Source organism: Equus caballus, chromosome 17 (genome assembly GCF_041296265.1).
Source record: "Equus caballus isolate H_3958 breed thoroughbred chromosome 17, TB-T2T, whole genome shotgun sequence".
NCBI classification, from domain to species: Eukaryota; Metazoa; Chordata; class Mammalia; order Perissodactyla; family Equidae; genus Equus; species Equus caballus.
Genome location: NC_091700.1, coordinates 51433760 through 51460998, shown reverse-complemented (window position 1 = coordinate 51460998; position 27239 = coordinate 51433760). Strand labels below are relative to the sequence as shown.

Genomic DNA, 27239 nt, shown 5'->3' with positions numbered 1-27239 from the left:
TAACATTTAAGTATAAGATATAAAGTGAGGAAGATTTCTAATAATGTAAGAGATATATCAAGAACACAAAATAGTTTCTACTGATTAATAAAAATAAGTCAATAATCTCATAGGACAAAAACTGGGAAAAAAGATATGAAGAATCAATGTTAAAAATAGTATACAAAATAAAGGTATATTTATTAAGGTTGTACAAATTCACTAGTAAGTAAAACTGGAATTTCTTAATGAAATATGACTGTTAACCTATCAGACTAGCAAATATTAAAATTATATATTAAACTAGTTTTAGAAAGAGTATGGGAAATGGGGTGTCATACAAAATTGGTTACAGTGTACATTGTTACAACTTTTGAAGTTATATTACTATATCCATCTAAATGCAACAGGGCATGTCATTTGAGATAGCTCTTCCACTTCTTGTCATCCATCCTACCGAAATATCCACATGCACAAAAGATGCATGTACTAATAGGTTTATTGCTGCACCAAGTGATATTAAATAGTGTCTCCATGCTATTTAATACTATGCAGCCATTGCAATATAATCAGGTGGATTTATGGATATTTATATTAATTATCTCTAAGGTATAATTTCAAAAACATATCAAGATACATTTCATATCCACTCAGTGGAACACGACTCAGTAATAAAAAAGAATGAACTATTGATGTTCACCACAACATGGATGAATCTTAAAAGAAGTAGCTGAGTGAAAGAAGCCAGGCAAAAAAAAAAAGCAAAAGAGCACCTACAGAATGATTCATTTATATAAATGTCCAGAAATGTTATTCTGTAATGAAGAAAGTAGAACAGTAGTTCTGTGGGGAAGTGGGTAGAGGAAGACATTACAAAGGGACACAAGGAAACTTTCGAGGCTGATGGAAATGTTCCTTTCCTTGATTGTGGTGTGTACATATGTTAAGACTGATCAAATTATGCTCTCTAACTGTGTGTGATTTAGTTTATGTCAATTATACCTCAGTAAGATCAGAAAACACATTGAGAAACCTAACACTTCAGAATGTTTAGATTTAGGTCTTTACCTGGTTCTATTCCAGGAGAAGACTCTTTGTCCCTTAGGAGGCACATAGCAAGAACTCTGCTGTGTTTGGAAACTTTGATCATGCACCTTATGCAGCCTACAGTTAATCAAAACTATAGCTGACACGTGAAAGATCTGACCTTACGTGATAAAACACATGTAGTCAGATCTTGGTGGTAGGAGAATTATTTATTGAGATATATGGCTCACTCAGACACACAAGATAGGTGAGCATCTGTCATTGTAGGAGAGCATGAATGGGGTCTTAACTGAGTACCACGAACTCTTAACTGGAAGAGGTGATGTCAGTAGTCCTGTGTTCAGCTTGAGTGAATATGGTCAGATTATAAAAAAGGTCCAAAAGTCACATCAGAAAAATAATTGAATTTGTTTTACTTGATGAGGCCCCTGAGTTTCCTAGATTTTTTGACTAGCTATAGATCCTATCTTTCCAATGCTATCGGTGTTCAACCTTTTCTGTGGCTTTCAAACTTTTTCAGAGCAATAGACTCTTTAATCAAGCAAAGTATCACTCAAAACATTTACCTCAATCACTGTCTTTGCCATTGATAACAGTAGAATCTTATGACTGTATATTTGTTTTAGAAGGTTGCATTTTGATCCTTATAATAAATAAGAATAACCAGAGAATAATGGCTACGCAGGGCCATACAGGGTTTGTGGATTTTTATTGGTGGTATGTCAACCTCAGCATGCATTTCCATATCTTGTTTGAATTGCAGAGTTTTCAGAAATCTGAATTGTACAGATAAGTAGTTTCAAATTTTTTTTTATCAGTGCCCATTGAAAACTGAATATATTCTTCAATTAAACTGATCTAGATGCTTGAGAGGATAGTAACACATGTCTGCCTGTAAGTTAAATCACTAATAATCCCTAACAACTGAATTCATTCCTTACCAAAAAAGTCAGGCAAAAAGTGTCCAAAATTTACAGTCATCGCTAAAATTACCTAATATGAAAGTGACATAATTCCAGGTGCTGGACATTTACTTGTTATTGTACATCTTCTACTCTGTGGCAAGCATACATAAAGCAGACACGCCCAAGACTTGCCTGACACATCAGCACAGTGCACACATGTTGTAGCAGTGTTTTTACTTGTGTAATTTTTTGTGTTCAGACAGGCAAAAGCCTGAATCAAATTAGGAGGAAAAAGAAGCTGAATCAGAACAGAGTGAGAAACTCAATAACCAGAGAAGCAAGTTCAAATAGACTAATCACTCTTGCAGAAACGTTGTGGTAGAAAGAATTCTAAGATGACCACACAGTGATCTATGACGTTGTATGACCCTGTCCCCTTTGAGTGTACATGGAAACTTTCAATTACTTTTAACGAAGAGAGCATGGCAAAAGCACTGGGCTACCACTGCCATGATTACGTTACATCATATGGCAAAGGTGAAGGAATTTTGCAGATATAATGAAGGTCCCTTATTAGTTGACTTTAACTTAATTAGAAGGGAGATTAGTCTTGGTGGGTCTGACTGAATCAGGTGAAACCTTTAATAGAGGGTGGCGAGATCAGAGATAGAAATCAGCCTCTCCTGCCATCTTGAAGAAACACCTTGAGATGCACAGTGGCAAGGACTGAATTATACAAACAAGCACTTGGGCCTGGAAGGGGATCTTGAGGCTCAAATGAGACCCTAGACCCTCTCAGCACCTTGAAAATTCCAAGAGCAGAAGGCCCAGCTAAGCTGTGCCCAGACTCCGGGCCTATGAAAGTTGTATGATAAGAAACATGTACTGTTGAAATTGCTAAATGTGTGATAATTTGTTATCCAACAATAGAAAGAAAATGTATATTGACGTCGACATTGTTAAATGAATTTATAGATATTGATGTATATATCAAGATATAGACTAATGCCAAAAAGTGCTTCATTTTTGTAAAAAGAATAATAGTTTATGTTTATGTATATATCCATATAAATATAATACAGCAATCCCCAAACATATTGCTAGGAGTGAAGAATAAAAAAATTCAAATTTATAGAATGCAGGATTATGTTATTGAAAGATTACTAAAATGATCAGAATAAGCCTCCTTTGGAGGATGATAGCCAATGTCAATTGTGATATATTTAATGCGTATTACTGAGGAGTGCTTTTTTTTTTTTACAGGGTTTCAATAAAAGTAATATATGTAAATAACATTAATATTGTAAATAATGAAAAATAATAAAAGTAATATTTGATATTTACAGCTTACTCTATGTCTGTATTCTTCTAAATTCTCTTTTTGTCATTCCTTCCCTCTCTCTCTCCCATACACACACATACACATACCCACGCTAATTTAATGTTCAGATAAGAAAGTATGAGGGGCCGGCCCGTGGCCGAGTGGTTAAGTTCACGCGCTCTGCTTGGGCGGCCCAGGGTTTCACTGGTTCGGATCCTGGGCACGGACGTGGCACCGCTCATCAAGCCACGTTGAGGTGGCGTCCCACATGCCTCAACTAGAAGGACCCACAACTAAAATATACAACTATGTACTGGGGGCATTTGGGGAGAAAAAAAGCAGACAAAAAAAAGATTGGCAACAGTCATTAGCTCAGATGCCAATCTTTAAAAACAAAAAAGAAAGCATGAGAAAATTGTTATTATTATTATTATTATCTCCTTTTTTTCAGTCACAGAGCTGAGCTGCAGATATTTGGGAAAATTGCCTGAGATCACAGAATGTGGCATAGCTGCGATTTAAAGCCAAGCAGTCTGGCTCCAAAGAAAAACATACCCTTGTAATTAATATAATACTATTTTTACCTTCTGAATAAACATTTAACATGTTGAAGAATTTGAAAGTTAATCGTGCTGCAACACAAGGTGAACAAAATCATTTTAGTGTAAAATTACATGTAGCTCGAAAGTGACTGATTTTCTTGACTCCCTTTAAATTTACACCAAATGTAAAAGGTCTTCTCGCCCAGTGTTGTCTCTGCCTTCAAACATAGAAAATACAGAATTAAAGACTTGACTGCAAGGAAAGAAGAACAGGGAACAGATCCATTGTTGGCATAACACTTGATCTACACCTAATTTTATGGGTGAAATAAGATTTTTAAAAATTTTTCATTGTCTCCCCAAAACCTTGTTTCTCCAAAGAGCAGCCCCCTTGATAAACATTTTTCAACAGAAATTAGTGTATGCTGAACGCCAGCAAAAGAAAGTATTAAAACAGCCTTGTGCTCCTCCAATAAAATGCTATTTTTTTAGCCTTTTCCCTACCTTGTGGGGACACATTTGAAACTGAATGGCATAAAATACCAAATGTTACAGTGATGAATGCAGAGAGTGAGAGAGAGAGAGATTAAAATGATCTCTTATAAGATCATTTAGAAGATCTTGTAGGACAAGAGAGCATTTGTGTCTTGTCACACAAGAGATGAGAGAAAGACGTAAAATTGGTCTCCTCAGTTCTCACTCTATTCCATTCCAGTGCTTATATCGTAAGTCTGTCCATTTTGCTGGCTACAACTGAAGAAATTTCTGGATACAATTTTCACAGAGAACATGATAGGTTTTTGAAAAAATTGCATGATATGATAGATTCTGATTTTTTTTCTTGATTGTCTTCATTATTTCTTCTGTGCTTAATCATAGCCTTTATTGAATTGGTATTTTTCCTTTCATACATGTCTGCTAATATAGGTTTTAAGCATCAGTTCTCTTAAATTATTTCCTAAATGAATGTAATCACATAGTGGAAAATAATTAAATCTAAAATAACAATTTAGGAATAGTAAGGAACCTCAGAGAACAGTATTAATTAACTCTTTCCTGCCATTAGTTTCCCTGTCACTACTGAAGTGTTCCAAATAGCATAATCATGTACTCATTTTTCCACTAGGGACTTGAGAACCAGACAAGCCCTAGTAAATTGAAAGGGAAACAAATTGATGATGATGAAGTGCAGCACTAAAAAATGATGGAGAGTGTAAAAAATCTGGAGGACAGCTTTTGTTTTCTTCCACAAAAAAAAGGAATTTAAATTGAAATTCCTAAGTGTTTAGAATTACATTTGACATCCCTCTTATTTCAGAAGATGTTATTGTATGCTATATTGTTCGGCTGCTTATATGCAAAAATCTATTTTAGATGCCTTTTAAATACATCTTTACTATGCACGTGCTCACTGTTTGGGGTTTTGATGCTTTATGGGTTTAGATACTGTCTCCCTCAACAATGTTAAAGCTTTCTAGGGGCATGGAGAACGGTCCATGCATCTCCACTTGCCCCCAGCACCCTGCTCTGCACTTTGCATACAGAGAAGCCTCATCACTGAGTATGTACCTGTTATCTGCTTGCGTGAATTTATCTACTACATCTATTTGATCTTTCATAGGCTCAAAGCCTCATGATTGACTTGGCCTCTTTATGTTTCATTAAATTTCAATTCTTAATACACAGTTTTACAAACAGAGGATGAAAAAGCCTTCTCGCTAAACTAGCACAAGGCATAAACACTTCAACCCTCCCACTCCACACTCTTGTGCTTCTACAGAAACACTTCTAATGTAAGCTTCTCCAGCAAAGGCTAGGACTTAACCTCCAACACTAGGGATATTCACTCACCTAGACTGTAGCGCTCTGTAGTTGCCGTGAATTTATTTCAATGCCAGCCAACTGTTACTGCTGCAGATAAAAAGATGCCCATGTTACCTGATAAAAGCCTTCTAACTTAGTGTAAAGAATATGTTTACATTAGCAACAAAAGATAATTTCCATTAAAACTTACATTATTTTAAAATTTTTGTTTTAAAATCAAAGATAAGGAATAACTCATGGAATAATTACAAAGTTAGAACAATAATATCACCACCTTTCCTACTGTCATTCCAGTCTCCTTTTAAATTAGGAAACTGTAAGCCCTAAAGAGGGGTGTGCAAGGTGAATATCGTGCTGTCTTTCTAGAACCAGATGCAAATCTCTAAGCCATTATATTAAAAGGAAATCTATTTTATAAAAAGTTCTGTTGGACATACCAAAGTAGCATTTAATCTTCTAAACTTATAAGGATCAATGTGACAAATTTGCATTTCATACAAGAGATGAGAAAAAGTGGGGTCTTCAGTTGTCTTTATTCTCCTCACTTTACCCTGAGATATGCTGGCACTTTAGTTGGTTTTTTCGTTTTTCAGGACTGAAAGACAGTGATATGAATAAAAACTAAAAACAGGAGCCATTGAATTTTATTATAAGGATGAATTATTTCTGTTTTCTAGAGCTTTCAAAAAAAGTCAGTTAATATTACAAAGCAGTAATTTAATGAATTATAGATAACATGATACCAGCAAGCCCAATAAAAAGACTTTATCACATCGAGAGGAACAAGTTCAAGATGAAGCTTCATCATAGATGGGACAAATAAACCCAAAGTATTCAAAGAGATTTATAGTCTTTCCTTCGTTCCCTTAAAAAAGAAATTTCAATACTCCAATTATTTTCTGGACTAAGTCCCAGCCAAACTCTTCTCTTATGTAACGCTCATCAAATTACTCCTTATTAATCTTAATTCCATCAAATTAAACCTTCTAGCCTTCCTTCCTGCTTCAAAGAATCATTAGGATTTCTCCCTTAGATTATAAAAGAACTAAGTTATGCTGCGTCAGTTTCACCAAGCTCTTATTTTTCTCTGATAGGAATTGTAAACTCAAATGATGCTGAAGGAAAAAAAATAATGCTACTTATAATATTTTGGTGGACCAACATTACTAGAATATATTATTGTAATTTTACCGCTTGTACCAAACATTGCATCATTCTCACTTGTTCCATGTAGCTTTGAATAAATTTTCCTGTCTCATCTGTGCTCTTCTATCTGTGCTATGGACTAAAATCTTGAATCTCTCATTCTTTCCTAAATTTATGTCTTTCTCTTATCCTACCTTTTGACTCCCTGTAGGATGCAGGAAGCTCAGTAGTGAATTATTTAGTGTCCATTTGGCTGAATCTCAAACAAGTGTTTATGTGTCAGAGACATATAGCAATAGAAGGGCAAATAGTAAGATTATAATAATGTAGAATTTAAATAGTAAGACAATATTTGAATATAAAATGGTCTGGCCTGGATCTGCCTAAACCATGAATTGACATTTTCCATATCATTTGCCTGTGTTTATTTGCAAATTGGCAAATAAAATAAAGGGTTTTTTCTTAATTATTGGATGTAAAGTTTTATGAAAACTTATTACTTTGCATTCAGATTTATATCTAACTTATTTGGTGCATTTATTAATTTGTACTAATGAAGTAACATTATAAAAAATATCAAAGCGAAAATAAACATATATCATAATTAATTGATTGATTTTTTCTTGCAATTTACCTTTATCTCTCTAATTGAATAACTAGAATATTACACCTCCACACAATATTCTAAGACTGAGTAGAATGGAGATTTTATTTCACATCTTCCTCTTACTTCACCATATTCTCTGCAAGCCAGTTTCCCAACCTGTAGAATAAGCAAGATAAGATGACAGCTCTCTCTGGAGTGTATCAAAACACGCCAGAGCAATAAAAACTGCGATGGCAAAGATTAAGGTTTCTGACCCCAATTGTGGCATTTCAGCTTTTTAAAGAGCCGCTGGAGAATGGCCTGGAACCTGCCCTCTCTGTCTTGCTCTCTCTTGTCAGTGCACAGGGCGTTTCACAAACACTGTGAAACTGAGAAATCTCTCTTTGAGAATGGAGCCCTAGGGATGATTTGAATCTTTTAACCCGCTGGCAAACTTCTCCATCCTGGAGGATTAATCGGCCCTTCAGTCGAGAAACTTTTGAAGACTTGAAGGTAAAGTTACAGGCATCCACGTCGAGCATATGGGGGACACTTTAAAGGGACAAGCACAGATTCTTACTTAAAAGAGATTATGACTGAATCATGGAAGTAAATGATACATGCAATCAGAATAGATATGATCATATTAAGAATTAAGTGACTGCTGGCATGGCCATTCATTTCCCATTGTGTTTAAGACACTATATTAGGCACAAAGATGGGTTAGGCACACGGCCTTCCCTCATGGATCCTTACATTAGAAATAAGAAATGGACAACCATGTATAGGATAGAATATAGTCAATGGTAAGTAACATAAAAAGGGTATGAATCAACATCACGGAAGATCACAAGAGAAAGGAGTTACTTTCACAAAAAAAATCAAATAAGACTCTCTAGGGAGAGTAGGATTTGAGCAAGGCTTGAAGAACTGTTAGAACTTAACTATGGGAAGTAGATAAAGAAACGACCATCCGCAAAGAGAAAAACAAATGTGGCAGCAATAAAAGGGCCTTGAATGCCAGAGTTTTACCTTCATTCTTCAAAACAGGATTTCCAAAACTGTAAAGAACATTAATGTCCATTGAGACGTAAATGGATATTCCGTTGGAAATAAAGGCGTCTCCAAAAGAATTACATTTGTGAAAGGTTAAATACGCTATAGATCAAGAGCTCTATAGAGCTGGGGGTCATGGAGTAGAGACTGTTATTAGGACTGCTACCATCACTACCACCACTAACAGCTGTTGCCTCTGAATAGGAGCGGAAGCCAATGGCATGTGAGGATGAGGTGCTGTGGGTTTGTGAGCGAGGACAGCCTGACTGATGCTGTATCTTGGAAAGGTAACCAGCAGTATTTTGGATAAAAATAGAGTAGATCCCGTGATGTTTTTCTAAAGTAGAGGCTGGATAGTGTCACTTCTCTAGTTAATACTTTGAAGTGACTTCTCAACTCAGAGAAAAAGCCAAAATCCTTACTCTGCCTTTGAGGCTCTAGGTCTGGTCTCTATCTCCCTGATGTCATCACCTATCCCTCTCTCTGTCTCTCTCTTGAAAATTCTGCCCCACCCACACTGTCCTTTTCCCACACAGGGCACCCTCACATGCCTTGCTATTCCAGGGAACAGTTTCCCAGATTTCTACATGGCTCACTCTCATTTCCTTCAATTGTCTGCTCTAATTCACTTTAACTTTATTATCAATGACCACTCCATTGGAACTTTTGTCTAACTTTCAGTCCTCTTACCCTGCTCAGTCGTACTTATCACTCTTATCATCCGATCATATACTACACATTTGTTTATTTCTTTGTTGTGTGTCTCCCACACTAGAGTGGCTGCTCCAAGAAAAAAGGGACGTCTGTATCCCTGGTACCTAGAACCATGCCGGGCACCTAGTAATTACTCAATAAATAGGTATAGAAAGGAGCCAATGGAGAGAAAACTAAAGGTGTGGAGACTAATTAGAAAGCGTTTTGTAATATTGAATGTAAAACAAAATAAGGGCTTAAACTTAGGTAGGAAAGACTGAAACTTACCTACAAACAGTTATTTCAGGCATGTATTACAGTGGAGAGGGATGAGCTGTGAAGGCAGATGGTCTCTGGATCAAATCCTAGACTCCCAACCTAGTAGTTTCAGGACCACATGTAAAATACTTCATCTCTCTTAACCTCAATTTTCTCCTCTGTAGAAGAGGGAAAATGTCCCCTTTTTAGATTGCTATAGGTTATAGAGAAAATGTGTTGTCTACAGTAGGGCCTAGGTGCTAGCAGTGACATCTTTACAGTGTCACATATTTGAAGATATTTTTAAAATAGGAGTAGATGTTTTATCTGTGTTGAGTTTTCATAGAAGTTTTTAAGTTGTGCCAAATAATGCACAATCTTTATGTCTTTTGTAATGTCTGTAGTTTTGTCTTTTGTTTTTTGGGTTTTTTTTGCTGAGGAAGATTAACTTTGAATTAACATCTGTGCCAATCTTCCTCCACTTTATATGTGGGTTGCCTCCACAGCATGACTGTTGAGTGGTGTAAGTCCACACCCAGGATATGAACCTGTGAACCTGGTGAAATGGAGCTGCCAAACTTAACCACTATGCCACCAGGCTGGCCCCTGTCCATAGTTCTTAGTATGATCCTATTACTACTATTTTATTATTGAAAACAAATAGAGACATACCTTGGAGATATTTCGGGTTTGGTTCCAGACCACCACAATATAGCGAATATCATAATAATATTAGTGAGTCACGCAAATTTTTTGGTTTCCTGGTGCATATAAAAGTTATGTTTAGCCTATACTGTAGACTATTAAGTGTGCAATAGCATTATGTCTAAAAGGACACTGTACATACCTTAATTAAAAAATGCTTTATTGCTAAAAATGTTAACCATGGTCCGAGCCTTCAGAGAGTTGGAATCTTTTTGCCAGTAGAGGGACTGGTAAATATCTGCGAATTGCATTTATATATCTATAATAACAAAAACTTCCACTTCATCAACATGAATGATGTGATTTTAATACTAACCAAACAATTTGAGGTATATTTATATCTAATGTGTTTTAACATCTTAGAAAGCAGGCTCAGAGTGGTAAAGTCACTTGTTCATTGTCACACAGCATATAAATGAAAGAACTGGGATTCAAATTCAAATATTTCTGGAATTCAAATTCATCTCATGATGTTTTCATATACTTATATTTTATAGTTTCTGAGTTGACAGCTTTTTCCTCGGGTGAGGTCCATCTCTATTTTAGTTTTTAAAACTTTAGCTTCCCCTCTGCTTACTTCATTTTATACCATCTACCTAAAATGGCTATTCATGTTAGCTCTTTCTTCACAGACTTCTAACAACTTCCTACTTCACTTTGATCCAAAAATAAATGTTAGATTATGACCTTTAAACATTTACTCCAAATTGTCGTTTCTGCCTCTTATTTACCATCTAAGTTTACGACCCTTTGAACGTAGCTCTGCAAATGATTCTGCAGCTCAGAACCAGCGGCTCTCAAAGTGTGGAGGAGGCAGAAATAAGGGAAAATAAATTCGCATAACTTGGGGACATTTTTTCAAATTCCCACCCCTTTCCATTCCCAGACATTCCCAGGCCAGGGGCTCCAAGCACCAGAACTTGTGAGACCACTCCAGTATTTAATACACCCCTCACTTCACACCTCACGGCTGAGAGTAACCAGCCAGGAGAGTAAATTTTTTTGATTTTCTGCTCTGTATCGTCAGTGTCTAGCTTAACACCCATGTGGCAGCAGCGTCACTATGTTTCATGTTCTCTTCCACTTGGCAAGAGAGAAACAGAAAAAGAGTGAGAGAGAGGAAGGAAAGCTCTCATCTGCGAGAGTTAAAGGTTCATTAATGGATGAGTTTGAACTCTACACGAGTCTAAAAAGAATATTATATATGCGTTTTTTGAGAGAAACGGTGACAGTTTTCTAGGTAGACACTGGAAGAAAATAGCATGAACAGAATGCGCATAAGATTGAGGCAACTGTTCTGTAAAGGACAGAAAGGAAATTGGTGTGCTGGAAAGTAATAACACATACGTATGTTAGTAATTTAAATCGGTACGTTGGTAACAAGTCTAACTTGTCTTCCATTCTTTTTTCTAGCTCAGGTCTAGCAACATGGGATTTGAGGCTTATGATTTCCACGTTCTAAATGTTTTCAAGATGAAAAATTTTTAATGTATTTATACACTTTTCACATTACAGAGTGTTGATTCCCATCTCAATGAGAAGTACAGCTGTCTACTGACTAAGCTATTGTACAAACCTTCTGTGATCTTCCTTGTCTTAAATCTTTTTACCTGGTTTGTCTGTCTGAATGGGCCTGTGCTCACCTGGCCTCTTACTATGGAATTCAGCAAAGATCTTCTTTCTTCAGTGACCTTCCTGTGACCCCTACAACCTCGGGTTAAAAATGTCTCTTATGCTCTCCTAGCATCCCATTATTTTCTCCCATTACACTAGTCATAGACTCTGGTGCAGTTGCCAACTTACTTATTTGTCTCGGCCAGTAGGGATACCCTCCTTGCAGGTAAGACATTATTTTTTCTTAAATTTGAATCACTTATTTTACTGCTTGATGCATTGTAGTTTCAACTGCAGGTACCAGTTTTGAGAAAGAGAACTAGCATCTGTAGTTTAAAAAAAATCAAACTTAAAAACCTGTTGCCGTAAGTTAAGGGTAACGGGACCTTTGCTGAAGGGAAATTGAGGGGACTTAGTCTCACGAAGTTGAGTGTGAAAGAGATACCTACTCTCTAATGTAGCCATCTGCTCTGATAAAGGAGTTGGGAACAGTCTTAAATATCTTTTTTTAGGTATAGAAGAAATAAAATGTTCAACAAATTTCTACTTCAGTATATTTTAATTTTAGCTCTTTTTTGAGTAGCTAAATGGAATTTTTTCTTTGTATATGATAAAACATATACATCCATTTAAATTCATTCAATGTTTATTGAGAAAATACTATACAGATTGGTTCTGAGAGCACTAGCTTCTGGATGAATGATTGTTCTGTTACAAGAGGATCCAGACCTTCTTTGTTAGAAACTCTGTGAAACAAAGATATACAAATTATTGGAGATAAAACGTGTCTCAAAAAGTAAAAGAGATTCTTTTCATTTAGTTTAGGAAATAAAGCAAGATGAATGAGCCACATGTATACATCATCCTGAGCGTCACTGAAGGTTGAAGCGACAAGTTATACACAACAGATCACTGTCCTTTGGCTTAGTATTTATTTCTTAATGTTTTCTCTCTGATCAGTTTTAGTTCCCCATTTAATAATATTATTATAACCTGTTACACCATATGGATGTTGAATTAACTTTGTCTTATTAAGGCATCTAATTTGATGTGTAGAAGTTAAATAAACTTTTATTTATTTTTATTGGGGAAAAAGAGGTATAATGAGGAGCCTTCCCTGCCACCCAGCCCACCTCCAAGGAAATACTGTGGCTTAGAACTCGCTTGGTTGAAGTCAATTACAAGGGCAGCAGTTTTATCTGCAGAAGAGTGCCAAGCTCTAATAAAGGCACCTCCTAGGTACGATAATTATAAAATTAGATGAAAACATTTATTATGTTCACAGCAAATTCTTTGTGAAGCAGAAGATGCTGGAGCTGAAACACAGCCAGCTTTGGTAACAGCATGCAAACAACCTTCAGAGTCAAAAATCATTCAAAAATGTCTAATCCCATAACTGGATCAAAGCTGGCAGGTGCTCACTACACAGAACATTAATTTGAGAGATTTAGAGGGGATTTTAAAGATAACCTTCTGTGCCAAATATGTTAAGAGCAATGTGTCTCAGGATAAAAATACTGAATATTTCATAATCTGTAAGAAGGATGAAATACAAAATGTGAGCAAAAGAATATTTTCAACTTCAGTGTAATTGTACAGTTTTCAATAGGTTTCTTGTTTATACTGTTGGAGTGGAATCTGTGTAAGAGCACAAAAAAAATCTGAATTGTTTCAGTTCATGTACAATAAAACTGCAATACAATAATCAGAATGATGAATCATAACCTGAAGATATTTAATGTGCCAACAGCAAGAACGTGGTCCTAGGAAGTAGTAATGAACATCTAGATAAGGACTTAGAGGGACAGTACTGGTAAAATCATCCGCTGTTCCATCCCAAGTTTCCCACCATTGCAATGAGCTAGTAAATTTCCCACTGCCACTCAAGCCAATTTAACAATCTTATGTGTAGACTTCAACACTTACCTGTGTCTTCCAGTGAGTTCTAAATCACTACCTTAATCAACTAAAATTCAGCAGGGGAAAGGGCTTATAGAAAGCTAAGAATATATACCGAACAAAATTAAATGACCAAAACACGTAGCATATATTTGATCTCACTAAGAAATGTCATAAGTGACATTAATCTGATTTAAAGTTATAAGATTTTGTGGATCAAAGGGGTAAATGATTTTCTAAAATTGTGTTATCCTTTAATATGTATCCTTGGTTACAAGAGCTTGAAAACACCAGCTTAAAAATGTCACACAAGAAGCCTGTAGGAAGATCTAGGAAGAATATAGAATTGATTAGTGCTCCAAGGAAAAGGAACGAAGAGTTTAGAAAATATTTGATAGTGCTTTTTCTAAATGTGGACAAAATATTCTCCCATCAAAAGGACGTTAGAAAGAGCATGATTAAGCAAATCAAACAGATTGACAGAAAAGTTATATGTGTCTGTGTCTTTAGTACTTCCTAATCATCTAATACTTCCTAGAAATAGACCAAGGTGAGTGAGTGCATGCAAAAAATTTAATTCTTTAAATTTCATCAGGCTAACTTGGATTCACTTCTGTGATATGCAATCAATTATATATAAGATCTTATTTCTACTTCAGATTTACTCTCTTCTTTCTTGACCTGCTAACTGATCAATTTCTTCAACCACGCCTTTGTGAATAATTTCAATTCCGTTTTCAATTTCCATTTTTGAACCCACCTAGCAAATCCAAAGCTGAAACAATCCAACAGACTGATTTCTTTATTCTGATACCCGGGCAGTTGAGTCCAACTAGAGAAAATCACAAAATCCTCAGAAAGTTACTTCTATAAATTGAGCTCAACAGGGCCATTTACCTTGCTCACCAATTCTCTGTTCTGATAAAGTTTTTCTCCACTTTTCGTAATATCTCATCAAACCATTTCTTATCTCCTCAACCTTCCTACCCTATTACCCTCCCACTCATTCTTAGCAGAATATCTTGTCTCCTACTTCACAGAAATATAGAAGTAATCAGATAAGAACTCCTTTGAATTCCTGACACACCTCATCTACAAAAGTGATGGTGTATTATGACTAAGTTCTTTCCCTCATTACCAAAGAAAATATCTCATTCTGACTGAGGCTAACTCCTTTACTTGTTCTCTGGATTCCATGAATGCTACCTCAGGAATTTCATTCCAATTATTAAAGCTTTTTTCCCCATACTTTCTCTCTTTTTCTACTTGCATTTTTGAGAAATCATCACGTGTTTCCCAATTGTTCTTGCACTTCAAGTCTCCTCTAGTTTTATTTCCCTCTCTATTACATGGCATTGCCGAGCTTCTTGAAACAGGCATCAAAAATGTCTACATCTGATTCTTCTTTTCCCATTTATTCTTCAAGTCTTGGCAACATCAACTTCATCCTTTACTCATCCACTGAACAAGCTCTCAGCAAGACTATTCCTGAGTTTTTATTTCTATATCCAATGAAGACTTAGTTCTTATTTATCTATTACAATGAGCATTTAGCATTGTAAACCATACCCTCCTCCTTGAAACCAAAATTCTCTTAACTTTCTCAAAGTTAAGCTCTTCTGATTCTTCTGCTACCCCACTCCTTCTCAGCCTCCTTACAGATTTGCCTTAGTGAACTCATCCGTTCACAGGACATCCGATCCTGTGTGCTGATAGCTCCTTTGACAGATTCTGCAGCAACTGTCACTCGTTCAGGTCACATGACTCACTCAACACACCTGTAGCATGGCGTTCTGTACACTAACCAATGAAAGGATGAAAGTGAAATATCTAGATTCCCTTCCAATCACGAATCTTCATTTCATTAGCTCCCACAAAACCAATTTGTATGCAAGTCTTAGAACCCCAACGTTCCTCTGGAAGTATGGTTAGAGAGAGATTTTGTAGAGTCTATCCTGTCTTTATAATGTTTGAGTGAGAAGCTAAAGCTTAAATATCAAAGGCAAAATTTGAAAATATGAGAAAATACAGGAGAATAGCTTCATGATTTTTTGTTAGGGAAGATAATAAAAAGATGAGTTTCAAACCAGAAACATGTTTACAACACTTCTAACTGAAAAAAGATTAGTATCAGAATTATTAAATTATTAAATAAATTCTTTGAATAAAGAAGCAAAATGGGTATAATAGGCAAAATACGGAAACCAGGTACTTCATAGAAAAGAAAATCCCAACAGCCTCAGCATGCAAAAACGTATATAATATCATTACAGAAAAGTGAAATGCAAATTAAAATCCCAAGGAGATGTAAATTAATATACAATATATTTTCAGAAGTTAAGACGTCTGGCAATACCAAATGTTGGCAGCAATGTTAAGCAATGGGACTATCACACTGGCATCAGACCAATCCTAATAACAGGCATCTTCTTTAGAGAAAACTTCACTTATAAGCCCCAGAAAATGTGCATAAGAGTGCCTGAAGTTGTATTGTTAATAGCAAGGGAATAAGAAAATCCTAAATGCTCATCAATATTAGAAGAGATAAATTGCAATGTCTTTATACAAAATATACTATGTAACCATAAAATAAATGAAGCATCATTCTGTGCATCAATACGGATGCATCTTGAAAATCATGTTGCTCAAAAACAGTTATATAAGAAATTCATAAATAGGAAAAAACAAATAAAATACAGCTTTTTAGATGTATGTGTATGTATATTAGAAAGGAAATCTAAAGTATGTTTATACTACTACATTTAGCATTATAACGACTACTAGGGTGTGTGACAGAGGAAACTTGGATCTGTTAGGACTACATACTGGCCTCAAAGATATTCACGTTATTCTGTTTTTTAAGCTGAGTTGTGAGCGCATGAGTGCTTTCCTCTTATTATCCCTGAAACCTATGAAAATGTTACTTCACACGGCAAAGTGACCTTCAGATGTGATTAAGTAAGTTAAGGATCTGGAGATCAGACGTTATGGTGGACTGCTCAGGTAGACTCAATATAATCACAAGTTTCTTAAAAGTGGAAGATGGAGGCAGAAGAGAGAGGCAGAGGAAGATAAGAGTTTGGAAAAAGGCATAGAGAGGTACAAATTTGTTGGCTTGAAGATGGAGAAAGGGGACATGAGCCAAGGAATACAGTCAGTCTCTAGGAGCTGGAAAACACAAGGAAACAGATTCTCCCTTAAGCCTCCAAAAGGAACACAGTCCTGACAACACCTTGATTTTAGTCCAGTAAGACCCAGTGGGGATTTCTAACATTCCGAGCTCTAAGATAATAAAATTGAGCGGTTTTAAGCCACTAAGTTTATGGTAATTTGTTATAGCAGCAGAAGGAAACATCCATCTCTCCAGTTCTAAATGACCTGCGGGAACTGCTGAAAGACAAAGCGGAGAAATTACAGCAAATGCTGCTGCTGCCGCCACCATCACTACCACCACCACTCAATTTGTGGTTAGCTCCTGCAAGTCATTTTGCAAAAACTGGCTGCGTATATCCTGTATTTAAATTCAGCAATAAATTCATAAGGCCAGGATCATTGTTTCCTGTGGACAAACAAGGAAACTAACGCTCTGGGGGGTTAAGAGAATTATCAATTGTTAAAAGCCGTGCTGCTGGCTAACTTGTATGCGACTAAAATTATTTAATAATAAAAATAAATTTTATTTATGAGACCACTAGAGATAAAATGATGTGCTTAATCTGTAATTCAATTAATTATCTAATATTAAATCTATACATTATTATGCATATACATTATAATTAACATTGCTATGAATATAATTACATATATAAACATATAATTCTGTTGAAAGACTCCTATCTGATAAGTCAACATTTACAAAAACATCTATCACAGGTGAAAATTCATCAAAATGTGGACATGGATCCTAAGAAAAGCTAACAATTAGCTCTACAGGAGTAGTCTTCTAACTCAAATAATTGTGATAAAAGGAAAAGAATCATTTGTGAATAGTTCTTATTCAAACTACTTTATGCATGTATTGAATTATATGTGAATATTGGTTTAGTAATTTGCTCTAAATTTCACTCTGCTAGAATGCCACAGGGAAGAGTGTAATCTAGATCTCTGAAATATATTTCTCATTTTTCCATCAGACTCAATCACTATAACATTTTTACTTTGATCCTCATACAAGAGAAAGTGACAGGTTACAGAGAAAGTAAGAATAAGACTGAGTGAGTCAGAAAGAGAGAGAGAATCCAAGAGGGTGGGTTTGGATTGAAGGAGGAACAACATGGCAACATTGAGAAGAAGATGTTAAGTTACTGGCAATATTTCTCTATTGTAGCATTTATTTTTTCAGATTTATAAAAATCTCAAATCAAGCATTGAAGAGAACGGTTTACAAATGCAGAACTTTTTAAAAAATAAGATCAAAAGGAGATCAAAGACAGCATAAAAAAGAATTAAGTTTAAAATGGTGGATGGAGATCAACTTTCCATTTTCGCTGTTATTTAGAGGCAATTCAGGGTCCAATTTCAACCGCACACAGAAACATGAATTGATTTTAATGGCATGTATGGAAAAAAATTTGCCTCAGATACTCTAACAAAAAGACTCCAAGAAAGTAGTTATGCCTACAATGGTGTTATTGGTCTGTGCCTCAAAACGAATTGTAGAGTAAAAGAGAAAGTATTCGAAGAAAGAAAAGTCAGGTTGGTACTTGGAACTCTGGTGCAAAAATCCCTCTATTATCATTAAGTCCTAACTTTTAGCCAAATAGTTGTCAGTTTAAGAAGTACAAAATGACATCATGTTTCTACAGCTCACACCCCTCAGAAACAAAACTGATATATTCACCTGAAAGATACAGGGGAGAAGTTTAAAAATAAATATGGAAAATGGGTGTTTGCTTGTATTTGCTTTTAAAGAAGCTGGCAAATAGCTATAAACTTTTACAAAAGTAGAGTTGATCTAAATTCAATATATATCTTCTGCTTTATAAAAGTTCACATGCCCAATGTTTACTCACTTACTCTAAACTTGTTTTTCCTTGCATATTCTTGACCAAATCCTTATGAATTTTCAAGTGATCAGGATCAAATAAATATTGAAAAGTAAATAAAGGCATTTCTAATGCTATAAAAGAGATATGGTGGATTTGCACTCCTGCAGAAAATCCATAAAGAAAATGTATTCTCGTTAAACAAGACCTTCTCACAATTTTACTCTCCTTCAGAAAATTTCATTCCATAATTGAAAGCTGGAATCTTCCTCTTGCTGATTTTGTAGTATGTGTGATAGAATTTAGTCTATCTATTCATGTTTCTGGATATTAATATTCTGAAACATCTCTAAGTAGAGTATGTGACGTTTGGATGTTGCTGTTTGGGCACAGGCACAATTGGCCTGGGAATTATTCTGTTCAGACCTTGAAAATTAAGTTTTTACTTTCTCTCTCTTTTTTTTTTAAAGTTGCCATGTCACAAACATAACAGACATCCTCACTCCATTCCTGATCCTCCCCCAACTGCAAGTTTATCATATCCCTGATTCCCAGCACCATTGGGATCAAGGATGTGATGAAAATCTCTGATTGCTTATAAAGTGGAGAGACGCTGGTCAAGGGTTTGAGAGTAAGCAGGATATAAGAAATAGGGTAAGGATTGGAGGTCCCATGAAATTTAGGGATGTGCAATTTATATCTCATATAATTCATAAGAACAGTTCCTTTACCTTTTTTCACCAACCATTTTGTTACAGCTGCATAAAAACAGCTGTCTCTGTTAGAGACCATCAGAAAACAGATGGTACCCTCAAAAGGTAGTTAAAGACAGTTGTGGGAAGAGGCTTTCACACATGTGTAGTCAGAGTTAAAGGAAATGATATGGACTGCTGGAACATTCCAGAAGTAGCAGCCATGCAAAGCTGTGATGGTCACAGCTCTGAACCCAGAACGTGTGGCTATAGCTGAGTTCTGAACTCATCCAATTAAAAGACAAGGGAACTCATTTGAATCTATAGATTCGGGACAACTTCTAGGAGCAAAGAAAGTAGCGGAGAGCAGTAGGGAGTGGATCTGGGATGGAAAATGAGAATACCTAACACAACTCTCTCATTTTGCCCCTCAGGATACATTTTTCTTTGTCTGCCCATCAGTTATCATATTATAACTGGTTGATATCAACCTAATCACAGTCCTACCTGAAATCTAAATTGAAACTAGCCACTATCAGCATATTCTTCTATATGATAGAAATGGAGGAAAATAGGATGAGGGAAAATACAAATAATTAATAGAAAATATAGATTATCCTTTTAGCAAGAAAATGTGGGCTCTCTCTTACCCTTGTTGTTATTTATTTGTTTCCAGATTTGCAAGATCGGCTAATACCAGGATCACAATCTCATGATAATATCATGGTAATACCAGGATCTCATTGTCACCCAGTAGCACACCGTCAAGTATTCAGTCACTGTGAGGCCCAATGGCAAGCATGGAGCTGCTTTTCAAACATGGAATAGTTGTCTCCAGAAGAGGACATGGTCTTATTTCAAAGCCCTAGGGGTCTGCACTGTGATTACCCTATTGAGGCTTGTCAGAGGCTCCTGTAATATTCATATCTCCCAGAAACTTCCACCGCCATAAAACTCAAGTAGCGGGCCAGTTTGCCTGCAGCTTGGATTTGCTGTAAAAAGACCTTATACAGATACTTTCTATACTCTTTCAAAAACAATATAATAAATGTGTTCTCTTGGCAACTGCAACGGCTTCTATATTTAAGGAAATACATTATTTTCATCAGAAAAAGATATCAGATCTTTTTAAAGTTTTCTTGAACAAACTCAAAAGAGGGATTTTTCCTTGGTTCCACCCTTGTTCCTTTCTACCCCAGCCCTCACTTATTATTTTCCCAACTCCTTCCTACAAGAAAGCCCTCAGCTCATTTTCCTGCAAAACATATGCAAACTGAGGTCACCAGTAGAGTCCTCTCTGAAATGGGAGAAGTCTGCTCATTCAGGCAAGATAATTGCTTCTTCTGTTTCCTCGTTCAAAGAGTGATGATTACTCAAATGAGGGTTGAAAGTCTTACTTCTTCAGAAAGTGACTTTATTTCAGTATTTCATTTTATATTGTGAAGGTCTGTACCACAGAATCTTGATAAAGTACTTTGAGAAACTCTTTGTGGAGCAGCAACGTTAGCCAAGGTGCGATTCACATTAGGTTTTCTGTATTAATTAGAGTCATATGATTGGCATGCCTAGGATGATATGATGTCTATTTTATGCACTGCAGCTCGGATAAAAATGGTTGGAAATGCAATAAGGAGAATTAGGGGTTATGCTGTGGAAATTTACTTCACCAATTTGAATATTTATCTTATTGTAGGCCTCCTAGGAGATTTCAAGTTTAACTCAACATATGGTCTGGAAATTTAAAATTAAATTTATTTGTATAAATTTGACACAATAGGAGTTAAGCTCAAATGAAGGATATAAGCATATGGTGGATTTTCCACTAATTGAGAGCCTTACTCTATGAGAAGTGAATAGAAGAGGGGTTTGGTAGCTTTAGCTTCCTTTTTATGACTATATATAACTGAACAGATTACTTATATTCTTTGCTGGTTGTTATTCTAAAGCATAGGTGAAAAAGATATTTTTACCAAAGCACATGCAAAGAAATAACTGTTCCGCTGAACAAAAAACAATTTAGATTCATGTGTGTACATATATATACATCTTCGTAAATAGCTATATGCATATACATACTCATATATTCATCTACACATATATTTCTGCTCCCCCAAAAGATATTTCTCTTTTTCTCAGCTTTATTGAGGTATAATTTAAAATTAAATTTATAAGATATTTAAAGTATAAAATGTGATGATTTGAAGAACGCATACATTATGAGATATTCTTCTTTAAAAAAACAGTAGATTTCCATTTTGTGGGACTCTCTAATCTCGAGACATCTTTGGTGGGAGACATAATTCAGCCTACCACACAGCTCCCACTGACTTTTCAACCTTCTCTAACCTAGCTTCCGCTCCCATCACTCCCCTAAAATCATCTTGAATAAATTCACCAAGGATCTGAATCTCTTGAGTGTAAAAAAACATTTTTAGTTCTCATATTCTTCCCAGCTTTTGAACCATTTGACAACTTTTTTTTAAGAAGAAAAGCTTTCTTCTTGAAAGACTTTTTCCTTAGCTTCCTTGACACTGTACTCTTATGGATTCATTGGGCTCACTTTCCCTTTACTTATTGTTCGTACTTACTAATTTTTAAACAAAGAACACACTTTTCAGAACTGGTTCTAACTCATAAATGCGGTGGAGATACTTGCCTCTGTCGTACACTCTCTACTTGGCTGTTCTCAGAAATGTAGGCATAGACTTTAAGCTGAATGGTTTATTTGTTGTAAATTAAACATTAAGTAAAACGGCTTAGGGCCACAAACTTTCCAAACAGTCAAAAAAATCTTTATTTCTGCTTGGTTAAGTGACAGAGCCAGGAAATAGTTAGAGATTCTGCCACCCTTTGTCCTAGCCTCTTCACTTCTCACTGTGTCCAGGCTCCTTCTTGATTTTGCTGACACTGCAACGTTCCATTACCATAACAACGTCCACGGCATCAAGGAATAGCTCTGGATGAATTCTGCCAGCTTCCTGAGCAATATGGCCGCCGCACAAACCTTAGACCTCCAAAATAGCTGGTTCTCAATATTGAGACTCCAAGATATCTGTTTCCTTTGGGCCTAGACAATTTCCCTGGGCTTCTCCTTCCAAACCGAGAGTGTATGTAGAGTTCTACTACGAAAAGTGGTGATAGTAGAGTTGTACAAAAATCTCCTCTTTTCTCTGCTCATTTCCCGTCATTCCTCCCTGGCATTTGTGACAGTTGTAAAGCCTCTATCGTTTTCTTTGTTAGTTTGTTTTTTCAATCTACTCTCATTTCCATTTCTAACCTACAAATTTTAGGGAATGAGTGGAAACTTTTATTTCTATGGCTGAAATGAGATTTTTCTTGTTTTCTGGGAAAATTGTTTTTGGTATTTCAGCACAGATCTTGGAACCAGAGAGCTGATGGCTCTGTTCAAGCTGCTGTCATTTTGGAAATAACACCACACACTAGGAATCTTTTTTTTTTTTTTTTTTGACATACAACTTTTGCCATTTTTTTTTCAATCTGCATGCAAAAGGAAGCTAGGACACTCTCTATAATCAAACTATGTGACTCTCTGTCATCAGTTCTTAAATGTGACTTACAGGTTCTCTTTTATGCATAAGTATAATCCACAATGAAACATTTCCCGCAAACGGTGTCGTGAGATCCACAGGGTAAGGAAGCCCTAGGACTCACACATGAACAAGTTTTCAGTATTCATTTGAGAAAAAATTTAAGTATGCATTTTGTAAACAAAGGGGAAATAGTAAAATATGCATTTGAAAAGATATTGGAATGTACATTTTAAAGACAATGAGCAGTAACAGAAAAAAGATAAAGCATAGGTATAAAATATACATTTGAAAAGAAAGTCGCATTATTTTTATAGAGATATTTTATTTTAGAATAACTGAAATCAAATTATTTTTATGGGGGTGCTAATTTCCCTCATTACTGTCTGATCTGAACGTTGTAGGAAAAAATGATTTGATAAGCCAGATCTTGCATTTCTATTCCTGAGGGTATATTCTGGCTCTAAAGTTTATTATACATAAGTAAAAAATGTCTCTCAGAGAAAGAGAAATAGCACATCCTTGCAACAACAACAAAAAAATCACTTTGTGTTGGAAACTGGTAATTCCATTCTAGGAAACATTAATCCAACTGCCTATGTGTGTGAAATAACGAGCCCAAGGGTCAACAGACACTTTTCTCTAACAGCAAAGGTCATTGGCCTTTGGTTGTCCACACTAGAGCTGTTTCAGCTTTCAGGGTACATGAGCCCCATTTGAAAGGCTCTCTCTGAAAGAATACAACATATTTCCAGGGTGAGGGTGGCACAGTCAGTTGCCGAATTTGGACAAGAATCTTAAGAAATATTATTTTATGGACAATTGCAAAATAGCATCTGGCAATTTCAAGTCATATCTCAGTATGGTTCCACTTCAATGATGTTGTCGTTTTAGACATTGGTTACAATTTATTTTTTCCAAAACGCCAAGAAGACTTATTTAATTATGTGTTTAAATGGCTATTAAAATATTACGATAGTTTATTTTATGTGTCAAAGTGACTGGGCCACAGGGTATGCAGAGTGATCATTATTTCTGGGTGTGCCTGTGAGGGTATTTCTGGATGAAATTGCCCTAAGAATTGGTGGACTCAGTGAAGTAGATTGCCCGCCCCAATGTCAATGGGCGTCGTCCAATCCATTGAGGGCCTGAGTAGGACAAAGAGTGGACGGAAAGAGGATTTACCCCCTGCCTGCCTGCCTGCTTGAGCTGGACAGCAGTCTTCTCCTGTCCTTGAATGAGACTATTGGTTTTGTTTCTCTGGAGAACCCTGATTAATACAAATGTGCAAGAATATTATACTTTTAGTGCTAGCCAAATAAAATGAATAGGTGAAAAATTTAAATATCACTACAGTGCAATCTAAAGGTTACTAAATAGGATTTGCTGCTTGCTATTATGCACCTACCAAACCCCTGCCTCCATCGTGACCGTTGTTTTGCGTGTTACCTCACATTTAACAATTTCAAATCTATTTCTTTAAGTCTGTAGGTACATCTCTAATATGATTATTAACAAATACAAATGTAACAATATGTGATATATTCTGTTATTAATTGTCACCCTGGGAATAATTAGAAAAGGCAGCAACCTCAGAGCTGCTTAGAGTTATGGGAGCAGACGAGTGTGATAAAAACGCTGAGTGTGCAGATGGCAAATTTTGTCTCTATTACCACTTTCCATGAGAACTGACTCTAATTGTCATAACCCTGAAGAAGCAATGTCACAAAATGGTGAGTGTCAGTTCTAGAACCAAAGTACTAAGGTTTGACTCTGGGCTAAAACCATTTCTTCTTGTGTGAATTTGGCTATGTTATTTCACTTCTTTCTGCCAGTGTTTCCTCATTTGTAAAATGTGAATGATGACAGTATATACCTTAAAAGGTTATTGTAGATACTAGATATATTAATAAGTAAAAAACATATTGCTTAGACTGAAATGTGCCAAGAACATAAAACTACTTGTATATATGTCTCTCTCTCCCTATATATATATTTTATATTTATTTATTAATTTATAGTAGTACTTTCTGCAGATCCATCCGCGGTAATATTGTTCTGGTTAGTTTTACCTATGTTTATATATAATTTTGACACTTTTATGTACATTAAAAAAATCAATGAATACTTACCAAGTTGTGTTTAAGTGTGTGCCATTTTAAGATCTCACTAAGCATGTGAACTCCACAGAGTTATGTTATAAATGTGGGCATATGTTCCTATTCCTTTTGACATATTAAACATTTTAAATTTAAATTTAACAGTTTTCAATTAATTTAGCTCTTATATTTTCATGGAGCTTTCATCTATTTAGAGTTAAAGCACATACTCTACATATGTTTAATTATTTCAAATTCCAAGAAACACATTTATGGCACTGTAGAATATACTTTTAATAGTTTAATTATATTGTTATATATAACTGAGCAGAAATAAAACCACAAAATAAAATAATCTTCCATTACTTGCCAACCATTAAACCATGTAGGCTTTAATTTTTCCTCATTCTTTATCTAAATGTCATGTAACAATTTTATTAGAAGAAATATCCTAATAATCTACTTATAATCGTGATCTATAATTACTCCAAGGTATTTCTAAAATTGGTGGTGGTATGTAGAGTATAACATTAATAATTTTTGATGAAGTTGCCATTCATTGTTGATTACCGAGGCTTATGGATACTTTTTGTGTTTATAGCAAATAATTTTCTTCAATGAAATATCATAAATAATTGTAATGGGCATTTTATAATTTTCATTTATTTCATATTTGTTTACTTAGGTTCCTATGTTTACACTGTATTTTATGCTTTACCTACTTTTACCATACCTATTTTACCATATTAAGTGTTGTACTTACATGTAAACTCCATATTTATCCTAGGTATTTCATATATTTCATGACTGAATTTTCATATAAATTAACCTCAGTATTAAGCCTTTTTTCCTATACTCAACACCTCTATATCTAATATGTAAGCCTATGTTATTTACGATATTAAGCTAATTTTTTAAACTTATTAGGAGAAGGGGCCATGTCAGGAAGTAGAGGCAAATAACTTGGGGCCCAGTAAGCCATTTAATTCTCACAACTAGGATTTCTGTTTAGAATATGAGAAAACAGACACAACAGAGTTTAATGATTTTTAAATTTTAATTCAGTGGAAGAAAATGAATGTGCTCAACTGAACACTGAGAGAGAATGGAAAGAAATCCTGGTGAAACTGTGAACATTGAACCCCTAAACTCTGCTGAGTCTTCTTTGCCAGGAGAAGCAGTCCTTCCACCATTACTGACTGAGGAGGTTAACCCTGATTTGCCTAAGAAACTCTAATGGCCTTCCTTGTGTTTATTGCCTCTCAAGACACACCTGAGTCCTCTCAAGACTCTCCTCTGCCATCTCTCTTTGCTTCTAGACTTATAAATATACAGTTGGCCCTCTGATGTCGTGGGTTTTGCATCAGTGGATTCAACTAACTGCCTGCTGGTTATGTACTATGCTTACCCAAGGAGGCAGAGGGATGACTAAGGGCCTTAAGCATCTGTGGATTGGGGTATGCACAGGGGTCCTGGAATCAATCCCCCGTGGATACCAAGGGACAACCACACTCAAGCCCCAATAGGCTGTGAAGAGTGAGGCAAAACACGTACCTTACAAGGAGCTATGCTGCTTACTAATTTATAGACAGTAATTTGGGAAATATGTGCATGAAAGGGTATAAAGAGTGAAGAATGATGGTGGAAGTAACATCAAATTAAATCAGCCTAAATTTATTGGTATGGGACAATTAAGCAGAAGTTCTGAATTAATTTTTCAGCTTGAAGGGTTAGCAAGGACTATAACAGTTTGTTTGGTTGGTTGGTTGGCTGAAAAATGGACCAAAATGTGGCCTATACTATGTGAAACTGAAATGCAAGAACTTTCTTGATACATCTCAGACGATGGCATTAAAAGGCTCAGGAATCTTAGAATGTTAAAGTGCGTTTATCATGTAAGAACAGCTTACCCACCTCGGGAAGGTCCAGAATATACACTTTTCACGTTACTTTGAGAAATAATTTGTGAAATGAGCTCCAGCATCTTTGAAGAGCTCTTTGTTATCTCTTCTCTGTAGGCCAGAAAGTGCAGAGGAAACTGCTATTAGTTAACAGAGATCCCTAAATGCAATGGGGATAATTGGATCCTGGAGGAGTAGGGGACAAGGGGCAGAACTCAATCACTAAAGACAAGGTGGATCTTATTACCATAGTGGACAGTGGAGTCAAAGCAGTAACCAGAACAACTGAGAAAGAGATAAGAGAGTCTATGAAATACTTACTTTATGAAATGTAATGGAAGAGTTCTCGGTTGAATGCATACATGTCCAGCTTGACACCACGACAGAGATCCATGCCCCCTCAATCAACTGTCAGTTGGGAACCAGTTGATACACCCAA

General features: G+C 35.8%; 1 long non-coding RNA gene across 2 annotated transcripts in view; it reads right to left on the bottom strand.

The window, feature by feature from the left end:
* The window catches only part of LOC106781875 (uncharacterized), a 31735-nt gene extending 9569 nt beyond the window's left edge, over positions 1–22166 (bottom strand). Inside the window, exons 1-3 of one of the 2 annotated variants that reach the window (XR_011427867.1) lie at positions 21909–22166; positions 6056–6213; positions 5646–5705 (exon numbers count right to left, since the gene is read on the bottom strand). This is a non-coding gene — a long non-coding RNA (uncharacterized lncRNA). The remainder of the gene's footprint in view (positions 1–5645; positions 5706–6055; positions 6214–21908) is intronic. The other variant, XR_011427866.1, reaches the window with a different exon arrangement.
* Positions 22167–27239: the final 5073 nt, after the last annotated feature.